This window comes from Cervus elaphus, chromosome 18 (genome assembly GCF_910594005.1).
Source record: "Cervus elaphus chromosome 18, mCerEla1.1, whole genome shotgun sequence".
NCBI classification, from domain to species: Eukaryota; Metazoa; Chordata; class Mammalia; order Artiodactyla; family Cervidae; genus Cervus; species Cervus elaphus.
This window is the reverse complement of record NC_057832.1, coordinates 101417220-101430008: the sequence shown is the minus strand read 5'-3', so window position 1 is coordinate 101430008 and position 12789 is coordinate 101417220. Positions and strand designations below refer to the sequence as shown.

General features: G+C 35.9%; 1 protein-coding gene across 5 annotated transcripts in view; it reads right to left on the bottom strand.

The window, feature by feature from the left end:
- Positions 1-12789, bottom strand: part of MKLN1 (muskelin 1) — a 383297-nt gene that overhangs the window by 72567 nt on the left and 297941 nt on the right. The gene's annotated exons all lie outside the window — the stretch shown is intronic.

The following is a 12789-nucleotide window of genomic DNA, read 5'->3' as shown; positions in this document are numbered from 1 at the left end:
CTCTGGATAAGGTTACCCTGGTTCATTAACTTTAATAACCTTTCCTCTTGGGCTCTGGGTTCTCAATGTTCTTTCTGAAAAGCAGGTTTCTTTGTACGCATAAATTCTCACAGCAGAGAAAACCCACATTTCCACAACAGCCTCATTGATAGCTGAGCAAAATAAAATCTGGCACAGAGCAAGCATCCCAGTGGAATTAATCCAAGATGTCATTCTTGTTTGTGAATACTTTGTGGTCCCAGCTAAAAGTTTAATAGTAAAATTGAATGAATCAAGATAGACACAGGACCTTTTGACATACCTGAATGAAATGCATAACACACTTTTAATCAAATCATCTAATCATTAAGTTAAATCATTCAGAGATAAAAAATATCTAGAAATGAACACAAGCAAAAATATTATTTAATGCATAAAGAATATAAAAAACTTTTAAAGATTATAGAAATAATCAGATAGAACTGTAGTGAGAAGTAAGAAAGCAGAAAAAAGGAAATGCTGTTATTTGCAACATGGCCGTAGCTTCGTTTACTGATGTTTACTCTCATGTTTATAGGTTATGTAACAATTCATGTGCAGCTCAATATCAGGGAAACAAACCACCCAATTAAAAAAATGGGTGGAAGACCTAAGCAGACCTTTGTCTCAAATGAAGACATACAGATGGCCAACAAACACATGAAAAGATGCTCAACATTGCTCATTATTAGGGAAATGCAAATCAAAACTACAATGAGGTATCACTTTATACCAGTCAGAATGGCCATTATTAAAAATATCTACATACAATAAGTGATGGAGAGAATGTGGAGAAAAGGGAATCCTCTTGAACTGACGGTGGGAATATACACTGATACAGCTACTATGGAGAACAGTGTGGACACTCCTTGAGAAACTACGGATAAAACTCCTCTATGACTCAGCAACCCCACTAGTGGATACACACCCTGAGAAAACTGTAATTCAAAGACACATGTGCCCCAATGTTCACTGCAGCACTATTTACAACTGTCAGGACATGGAAGCAACCTACATGTCCATCGACAGATGAATGGATAAAGAAGTTGCGGTACATATATACAATGGAATATCATTCAGCCATACAAAGGTAAGAAACAGGGTCATTTGCAGTGATGTGGATGAATCAAGAGACTGTTCTAAGTCAGAAAGAGAAAAACAAACATCATGTATTAATGCACATATATGGAATCTAGAAAAATGAAACTGATGAACCTATCTGCAGGGCAGGATACAGACGCAGATGTAGAGAATGGACTTGTGGACACAGTAAGAGAAGGAAAAGGTGGGACCAACTCAAAGAGTAGCACTGATATATATACACTACCAAGTATAAAACAGCCAGTGGGAAGCTGCTGTATATAGCACAGGGAGCTCAGCTCAGGGCTCTGTGATGACTTAAAGGGGTAAGATGGAGGGATGGTTCAGTTTAGTTCAGTTCAGTCGCTCAGTCGTGTCTGACTCTTTGTGACCCCATGATCGCAGCACTCCAGGCCTCTCTGTCCATCACCAACTCCCGGAGATTACTCAAACTCATGTCCATTGAGTTGGTGATGCCATCCAGCCATCTCATCCTCTGTCGTCCCCTTCTCCTCCTGCCCCCAATCCCTCCCAGCATCAGGGTCTTTTCCAATGAGTCAACTCTTCGCATGAGGTGGTCCAAAGTATTGGAGTTTCAGCTTCAGCATCAGTCCTTCCAATGAACACCCAGGACTGATCTCCTTTAGGATGGACTGGTTGGATCTCCTTGCAGTCCAAGGAACTCTCAAGAGTCTTCTCCAACACCACAGTCCAAAAGCATCAATTCTTCGACACTCAGCTTTCTTCACAGTCCAACTCTCACATCCATACATGACCATTGGAAAAACCATAGCCTTGACTAGACGGACCGCTGTTGGCAAAGTAATGTCTCTGCTTTTTAATATGCTGTCTAGGTTGGTCATAATTTTCCTTCCAAGGAGCAAGCATCTTTTAATTTCACGGCTGCAATCACCATCTGCAGTGATTTTGGAGCCCAGGAAAATAAAAGTCAGCCACTGTTTCCCCATCTATTTCCCATAAGGTGATGGGACCAGATGCCATGATCTTAGTTTTCTGAATGTTGAGCTTTAAGCCAACTTTTTCTTTCTCCTCTTTCACTTTCATCAAGAGGCTCTTAAGTTCTTCTTCACTTTCTGCCATAAGGGTGGTGTCATCTGTATATCTGAGGTTATTGATATTTCTCCTGGCAGTCTTGATTCCAGCTTGTGCTTCCTCCAGCCCAGCGTTTCTCATGATGTACTCTGCATATAAGTTGAATAAGCAGGGTGACAATATACAGCCTTGACGTACTCCTTTTCCTACTTGGAACCAGTCTGTTGTTCCATGTCCAGTTCTAACCGTTGCTTCCTGACCTGCACACAGGTTTCTCAAGAGGCAGGTCAGGTGGTCTGGTATTGCCATCCCTTTCAGAAGGCTCAAAACGGAGGGGATGTTGTTGTTATTCAGTCGCTAAGTCGTGTCCAACTCTTTGCGAACCCATGGACTGCAAAACAGCAGGCTTCCCTGTCCTTCACTATCTCCAGGAGTTTGCTCAAACTCACGTCAGGGAAGGGAGAGATGTATGCATACACCTGATTCACAATGCTGTACAGCAGAAACTAATACAGCGTTGCAAAGCAAGTACCCTCCAATTAAAAAAATGTTTTTTAAATAATTCATATACATGTGTAGAGTAGTAAATCCTCCTCAACTAGCAGCCCTTTCTCTATTTTCTTTTCTTAAAGGACCATAGGCTACAGAGACTATTTCTCCCTCATGCATAGGAATGTTCAGTCAATATTTTCTCAGTACTACTACGAATTGGCAAGACACTTTAGAGAAAAAAAAAAACAACAAAGATGACATCGTCCCTACCCTCAAGGGGCTTACAATTTAGTGAAGAATATAAATGTTGAAGCTCCCATACTTTGGCCACCCATTAGGAAGAGCGGACTCAGTGGAAAAGACCCTGATGCTGGGAAAGATTAAAAGCAAAAGGAAAAGAGGGTGGTAGAGGATGAGATGGTTAGACTGCATCACCAACTCAAACAACATGAATTTGAGCAAACTCCAGGAGATAGTGGATGACAGAGAAGGCTGGTGTGCTGTCGTCCATGGGGTCATAAAGAGTCGTACGCAACTTAGCAACTGAACAACACCAACATAAAACAAGTACATAAAATCACCACAATGTAACACAGACTAAGTGTCATAAGAAAGGTAAAAGATCACCATGGGAGTTCAAAAAAGGAAAGAGAATAACAAACTGAAGGGACCCAGGAAGATTTCATGGTGACAAGTGGTATCTGACCTATGCATCAGAAGGGGGGCTTTGTTGACAGAATGAAAGAAAGAGAAGAGGACTTTTTCAAGTAGGGTACAAAGTAAAATAAAGGTACAAACACAGAAAAACACACAAAAAGTGTTTTAAGGCACAGAATCTAAAGCCAGGCAGACCTTGAATGATATCGCAGCTCTATCACCATGACTGTGGAACCAACACCACATTCCTTAACCACTGGTTTCCTCAGCTCTAAAATTCTATGAGATAGAATACCTATCTCATAAAGCTACCATGAGAATTCAATAAAGCATGTACCATGGTGAAAACTGTGTGATGAATAAACACACTGTTCATTTTAAAAGAACACAAAAGGTAGCGGAATATAGTAAGTTATAAAGACAGGCAGCAGCCAGATCATGAAATGGGATAAATGGCAACATAAATGTTTTGAACTTGACTCCACAGACAGTATGAACTTCCTGTGTAGGTCAGACGTAAAGAATCCTCTGGTCAATGCAGAAGATGTGGGTTTGCGGGTTCAATTTCTGAGTCAAGAAAACTCCCTGGAGAAAGAAATGGCAACCCACTCCAGTACTGTTCCCTGAGAAATCCCATGGACAGAGGAGCCTGGTGGACTACAGTCCATGGGGTCACAAAAGAGTAGGACAAAACTGAGTGACTAAACAACTGCAGACAGTACAGATCAACAGAAGATTTTATGCAAAGATGTGACATGGTCAGATCTGAACCTGCAGGATATGGACTTACTAAAAAGGATGAACTAAAAAACAGAAACATTGGGAATAAAGTGATCAATAATAGCCAATGTTCAAGGTATCAAGCCAATTTCATTCTCAGAGACTAAATGGATCAATCACCAATTAGTCATTGCTTCAGCCACAAAAGCTAAAATGCAGCCATATTCTTTGGCACAGGTCTTTTTCGATATCAGTACTAGATAAACCCTTCAACTACTTACTACTAAAAGTACTCATCTATACATCTCACATACACTAAAAATAAGGTAGAAATGTTATCACATCAGTGTCTTCACACCATTTTGCAGAAAGAAGCAAGCTTTTTATTTTACAAGCCCAACTGCAGTATCTATCTTCCTCTGATTCTTAGGGGTAAATCAGACTATGCTGATGACATAATCCTCCACAAGATGGCACACTACTATTTGTAATTAAACTCATTTTTCCACTTTGAAATAGTACAGAATGCATATACTGTGCACTGACATACCAAGGGTCCAACCTCAGAAAAAATTCTAATGTCATGCTGCTGTATTTAAAATGGATAACCAACAAGAACCTACTGTATAGCACAGGAACTTTGCTCAATGTTATGTGACAGGCTGATGGGAGGGGAGTTTGGGGGAGAATGGATACATGTATATGTATGGCTGAGTTCCTTTGCTGTTCACCTGAAACTATCATAACACTGTTTGCTAATTGGCTATAACCCAACACAAAATAAAAAAAATTTTTTTTTTTAAATTCAGGTGTCCAAAAGAAGAGGGAGGAGGAGGGTTAGTAGCCTTGTAAAAGAGGTTAGCTTAATTTCTAGTGTAATACACAATTTCTAGTGTAATACAATAGATAAACAAATGAAATTTTTTAAAAAGTTTTTAAGAAACACAAATTTATATCCAAGGTTAAATGAACTCTGTCAGGACATTTAGTTTATGAGTTTAATCCCTCTGAAAATGTAGCTAAGACCTTAGATTGACATGAGAATTTTTGAAGGGAGGAATGAATTAGAAGGGGAAAAGATATTTTATGTGCTCTTTAACCTTACTTTCTTTAGCCATTCCCTTTAACTCTCAAGACCCAGCAGATTATCAACTGGATTCATCTGTCTCTCTTTAAAAAGAGCTATATTTCTTACATAAAGCTACGATTACAAAACTAGAGACTGATCTTTCAGGTTATTGCAACATATTGCAATTTCCATGCTGAAAGGTTGTATTTTCTGCCTATGACAATATACTTTATACTAGGTCTATATTTTAGAATTCTTTTCTGATAACCATATGAAAGAAAAAGATTTGTGTCACATGTAGTTACAGAAATATAGCGTCACATGTAGTTCCAGAAACACAGCCATATGAATATATTTGTATTTAAAAACTAGAGCCCATGTTTACCTACTTTCTTCAATGGTTTCTTTAAAGAATATCAAGGAAAACCATTATGTAGAATTTAAAAAAAAAAAAAAAAAAAGGAAGAACTTTACATATAAAGTATACAGAACAGTCAGGTTCAGATTTCCATAGAAGGGCTCTTTCCAGCAACTTCTTTAACTCTTTAAAAGATATCAGATACTGGGGTTTTGCCTAAATCTTATTACCTATTCTGCTTAAGTCAGAAAAAGGCCGGTAATGTAGGTTCTTAAAATTCAATGAGAGTTGAACAATGAATTGCCTGGTGCAATGAAGTTTTCATCTGGACAGACTTACACTCTGAAGCAAAACAGATATGTCTTTTCTCTTCTTTCTATTCGCCTTATTTTACTCAGACTTGAAACACAACAGAGTTGAAGAATATAAGTGGAAAACTGCCAGGTGTAGGAATTATGATCAATAAAATTGACATGCTGTTCCAAGTAAGACAAAATACAACATTGCTTCTCTAGTAATAACAACAGAATTCACTTAGAAGAAAACTTTGAAAATAAAGAGTAAAATGTGTGCCTCCATGTACTTTTTAAAATGGCCCTGTATTCTTAGAGCTGTAGCAAAATGAAAAAATAAAAATAAGAAAATCTACAGACTGAAAAAGGAAAAGAAAATTTAAGGACTATTACATTTTTAATATTTAAGAAAACAAGATACATGAAACACTGGGAATCAATAATTGCTTCAAAATACAAGTCACTTCAAAGAAGCTGAAATGAGCTCTATGAAGTTTTAGTCTAGTTAAATACCTGGCACATTGCAAGCACTCAATAAATGTTAGCAATTATTAGGAAAGTTGTTGTTCCTCACTCTTTATATCTGCAATAGCTTTTAATAAGAATGTAAAGCAATTAACTATGCTTTTCAATTTTACTTTATGGTATTTTCTAGGTGAAGTTATATGCTTTGTTAGTATTTACATATTTAAAATTTGCTAAGGTCTCAGGATTTAGCTCTCACAATCTACTATGTTTTCTCTTTTCTGTTTTTCATTGTATCTTCAGCATAAGAATCTAAGAATCACCAAGGTAACAGCAGCATGAACACGGGCTTTGGAGCCAGACAGTCCTATAGATCTAGGTTCAAATCCCAGCTCCACAGCCCTGGACACAACATCACGTATTCTCTATAATGAGGATTATCTACCTTTCCAGTAGTAAATAAAATAAATGAACATATTAAAGTGCTAATCCCAACCTCTACATATTGTAGGTATTCAATAAATATTACTCCTCAGGTTTGAAAAAAACATTTTAGTCTAGTGAAAATGTTCTTAACTCTTTGATGATCTGAATTCATGGATTCTCTTTCAGAAAAATGAATATGCAAACCAAGTATTACATATAATTTCAACCGATTAAGAGCCCTGCTCAGGAAACCTTCGAAATGCATATTTAAAATAAGGACTAGACTTCTCTATACTTCACTATGTAAGCACCAACTTTATAAAGATAGAACTTCTGGTTACTTCAAATTCTACTTGAGGAAAGTCACTCAACCACTAAACCTACCTAATTCTTATGAGAAAGTTCTCAAAATGAGTTTCAGTGATTTTTTCTAAAAATATGAAAGTATACTATGGTTTCCCTTACTTTCTAAAACACCAGTAAGGGCAATATATACAAAAGATGAAACAATTATACTGAAATAATACTGGCTAGAATGTGGAATTACAGGTGAGATTTTTTTTTCCCTTCAACACTGCTTGCTTTAAATTGCTTTTCAAAAATTTTTAACCTGCTTAAAAATATTTCCACTGTGAGATTATATCAAAAAACAAAAGACCTCTAAATCTACATCAAATTCTCTCAGAACTAATAAGTATGTATTTGTATGTTAATGTTGCATATAAATAATATGTATTTATAGATATTATAAATTATTTCATTTAACTCCCACAAATCAATTATTCCTGCTTTTATCATCATTATAACTCCTTCCAGATCAAACAAAAAGTCAGTGGGAAAAAAAAATCAGGACTGAAATCCAGATATGTTTAACAAATACACATACACACTTCCTTCCCACAAACTCAACCTCCAACCACTATATCTGATTGTTATATCAATAAGACTGGACTAGAAAAGGTTCTTTCTAAGACTTAACAAGAAATGCATCTTAGAAGATGATTAAAATCAACCTAATGGTAGCAGTTATAAGAATACATAATAAAATAAAGTATATGAGACCACCTTGATAAATTGTGCCATTAATTTTATAATAGAAATAGAAGAATTTGTAGAGAAAAAAAAATCTCAAAGATAGCCCAGATTCTCTTACACTCAAATTAAATCCAGAAGGCACCAAATGTTACCCTAAAAAAACACAAAGTCTATAAAACATTTTATTTTTCTACCTAGATCCCAAAGTAGTAACTACAGCTGTACGATAATATAGTCTATATACAGATCATCAGAAAATTTAAATATACTAGAATATAATCAATAACATAAATTCACCTCAGAAAAATATTAGCATATTAAACAAATGACATTATGACATGATCTACTCACCAAGGTTTAAAGCAATGTAAGAGTGTAGTTTCTAAATAAATATCTTTCTTTCCACTCAAAGCAAAATGGATTTTAAAATTCTGATTCAATTGAACAAATATTTAGTACATACTCCATACCAGGCTCTGGGACCACAAAAATAAATAATGCAAATTCCTCTCTCCCCACTCCTGGGCCACAATAAGACCACTGGGGATGGGAGATAGAAAGGAGAGAAGAATGGGACACATAACACCTACACAAGCAACTCTAAAACAATATGGAAATCACTATAGTAAAAATAATAGGATGAACAAAGTTCTATGCAAACACAAAGAGGGAAATGATTATTCAGCCTGGAGCTGTCTTCTGAAACCCAAAGTAATATAACTAACCACTTACTAGAAATATCTACTAGGATTTGTAACTGGAATCTCAAACTTAACCTGTCTGAAATCAACCTGCTGAACAACCAACCATATTTAATCGTCTTTTTCTACCCATCTTAGGGAATGGCTATACTATTTTCCCAATTAATCAGATCATAACCTTGAGTTATCCTTTACTCCTTTCACTTACTCATATCCAGACTGTCAGTAAATCCTGTCAGCTGTATGTGACATCTTCAAAACACACCCAAAATTTGATTAATTCTCATCACTGTGATCACCACTCTAGTAAATTCCAATGCTATCATTACTTCTCTGGTAAGAACTGCTTCCTTTTAAAAGGTCCCTCTACTTCTGTCCATCACCTAATTTGTTTTGTTAAAATGCAAAGTCGATTATTAACAGTAACATTTCTCAAAACCCAACAATATTTCCCATTAATCTCTCACTATGAATAAAGGTTACAGTTCTTACAAAAAACAACACAATCGCCCATCACTACCTCTCTGACTTTATTCCCTATGCTCTCTTCCTCAACCACCACCTTATACCAAGCAGCAAATAATCCAGAAAAAAAAAGAGTAGAGGAAAGGTTGGCAAGAGTTTACTTTGTAAATACTATTATTTCAACATGAATACACAGAGCGAGAAATTTCATTTGAAATTTTATATGAATACCAGCAGTATTTACTCACTGTGGAATGTCAAAACTTATGAGGTATTTTAATTCTTTAAAAAATATACAGGTAATGAATCTTCCCAGAAAGCTCCACAAAAGCAGACAAAAATATTACATACCATTTCAAGAGTATCATGGGCCTCTTAGAGCCCACTTATGAAGCCTCATCTAAGAAAACAAAGAAATACCAAAAGAATAGAGCATGGCAATAGAAAGGACTATAGCCAGCAAGGGTTAGCTGAAACAAAAGATTAAGAATGCCAGGGTATAGAAGTTACTAGATTTTTGAATGGCATTTTTAAAATTCCTTTTGTTTTCTCTTGATATAGCAGATTCCTGGATTACCTACCTCATAAGTAAACACCTGCTTAAACTTAACCTAAACCACAATCCTAGAATGTTATGAAAGTACAAAGCTTTTTCTGACTTGGTTGAATCCTAGGGCATCTTGCCTTACTTTTATCTCTGCTTCCAGACACCTGAATCCTCAGAAGCTGCATTCCTCCTCTACCTCAATCTGGATTCCAATCCTAACTGCATCACTAGTTTATATGTGTGTGCGTGTGTATCAGTTGCTCAGTGGTGTCCGACTCTGCGACCCTGTGTGTGTGTGTGTGTGTGTATCAGTCGCTCAGTGGTGTCTGACTCTTTGCAACCCCATGGACTGCAGTCTGCCAGGCTCCTCTGTACACAGAATTCTCCAGGCAAGAATGCTGGAGTGGGTTGCCATTTCCTTCTCCAGTATATCTTCCTGACCCAGGGATCGAACCTGGGTCTCCTGTGTTGGCAGGCAGAGTCTTAACCATCTGAGCTACCAGGGAAGCCCCAAATTACACTATTAAGAAAATGACAACCTGTTATCAACAAAAATATGTAAAGGAATAGGTCACTGGTACTGAAGGTAACATTAAAAGCATTCTAAGTCGCTCAGTGCTAGTCAATGTTAGCATCTGTAAGTATGTGTGTGTATATATATATGTATGTATGTATATGTATGTGTGTGTGTATATATATGTGTGTGTATGTGTGTATCTCAAAAGGAAGAATTCCACACCAATAAGTTTTACATACCAACCTTATTACTCATACAAAGGATCATCGAAATGTGGTTAAACTCCTTGAATTTCACCATTCAAGTAGTTCGTACTATTTCCACACTATAAGCAGCAATGGTAACACTGACCATCAAGCTCACTTGAGTTATGGACAACTTTATGTTAATTGACTATCATGATTAGTTTACCAGACTTTAAGTTTTTGGCTCCTGTTTTAAAGGCTCAAAATCTCATTTTATTATCACACGCATGTGGGCATGATCAGTCGTGTCCAACTCTTCACAATCCCATTGACTGTAGCCCACCAGGTTCTTCTGTCCATGGAATTCCCCAGATGAGAATACTGTGAGTAGGCTGCCATGTCCTCCTCTAAGGGATCTTCCTGACCCGGGGATCAAACCTGCATCTCTCTTGTGTCCCCTGCATTGGCAGGCAGATTCTTTACCACTGAGCCACCTGGGAAGGCCCCTGGGGCTAAATAAAGCCTGACCCAGCATTTAGAAAGTCTAGGGGGAAAAAAATCACTGAAACAGATACAAAATGGCTCTAAATTAAAATCCCTCTATTTGGCATAGTGGATAGAGAAGCCTGGTGGACTACAAATCCATGGGGAAGCAAGAGTTGGACACGACTGAGCGAACATACATACCCATATACAGACGTATTGATAGATAAATCTCTAAATTTCCTATGGTAGAAATATTTGCTCAAAAATATATTTACAAAGTACTTTTATTACACTTCTATAAACCAGTCCTCAAACAGAAGTATGGATACTGGTCAATTTTTCATTGTAGATCTTTGTTAATCTGTAATAAATCTTCAGAAGCTATGAGAGATTAATCCTTTAAAGATTCCATCTGGAATATATCCCATGCCTATAAGTCATTCTTACTTATTTACAATGACTTACTTTAAGTCATTGTTTTCTTATAGTTTCTAAAGCAAATGCAGTAAATACTGAAACAACTCTTTTCCTTTCAAGTATTTTTTTAAAGGGAGTGTAGGGATAAGGATCTTGACTAACAAGAGTCTGCTGACATCCTCCCCTTAATTCATAAAACCAAGATATTACCAAAAAAAATGTGGGTCTTTATCACTACATGCTGTAAGTATTTTACTTCAAGGATCTCTGACCCAAAAAGTCAGATTTTACTTGTAAATGTCTCTGCTTAATACCAAGTTCTGTTAGGACATCTGCCTATCATTTGAATCTTCTCATTTTCCATTCTCAAATATCATGGGTTACAAAAAAAGAAAATCTTTCTCTTTTGTTACACATGTACTTTAACCTATTTTATATAGGCCACATTCCATAATAAGCAACACAGTAAGCACTATGAAAATTCCTTCCGCTCCTTGATAAGGAAAACTTTAAATGTTAAAGTAAGCCACATTATTTTCATATTTAAGAAAAATAGCATTTTATCTAGGAAATAAAAGTAGCTTTCCAAACAAACAATCTTTTTTAATATTTTCTTAGCAATTTTTAAAGGAGGACCTAATAATATTTTCATCGTGACTGAGAAAAAAGGAATGGCATTATAAATTCCACTCTATGTTCAAAAGAGGAGAAAAGCTACTGTAGACAATCTAAACACAAAATTTTACCTCTTTTATCATACAGATTTAACTTTTCTGGATTAAAAAAATCAACTTATATATAGATCTGATTCTTTGAGAAATAAGCATATGCATTATTTATTGAACTCTCAGGTAGAAAAAAAAGATGCTTAAGACTACAGCTGAGTCAAACCTATTTCTGTGGGAAGGAAGGGGTTTGGGAAGAGAAGCTAAGACTAGGAAAGCAAATTCCTATGTCTCAAAATGAACCTTTTCCAAAGAGACCCTAATAATACTAAACAAACTCACAGGCTACTCTACAAATTTAGCAGTGGATTTTAAATAAAATATTATAATTTTCCTTTTACTTATAAAACATGTGTGATAATGTTAATGCCTAGATCATTACTATCTGCACTGCAATAATTTTTTTAAATTATGAATCAAAGACTATTCCTGAAGAACTACTGTCAGCATAACACAATACTAATAAAAGAGTTTCTATTACAAGTAAAATATTATTTGGGTGAATATTGGCATTTTATGTGGTAAAGTTTTTTTAAAACCAAATAAAATAAAATTATACAGAATTCTCGGTATTATTTGCTTCTCAAGATGGTAATTTGAAGCTGATTACAATTTTAGCATTAACTTCTAAATATAACAGTATTTAAGCTGTTCTAGGATGTAGAAACCTAGGGGAAAACTGTATTATCAAGTTACAGAAAATTAAAAAGGCAAGAAAGATTAACTAAAGCAAATTATTTATACACCTGTGTACAGTGTTTAGCAATTAATGGATCTACCAACATTAGGCTACCTAATTTTATATCCTCTCCCTCTAAAAATATACCTTTTCTTTTACTACAACAATTCCCATATTATGGCATTAAAATATAAATGCACTAAAAATCAAGAAATATTACAGCTTACTGTGAAATGAAGCACATATAAAACTATACACACACACATATAAAGGTCTGCATAATACATTTCTTCTAGGTTTTCTAATTTCATCTGTGCAGCAGCCTCCCCAGGCTGATGTGCCATTGCCTGGTTTTGGTTATATCTGAAACAAATGCCTATTTTCTTTGCTACTTGGTTATG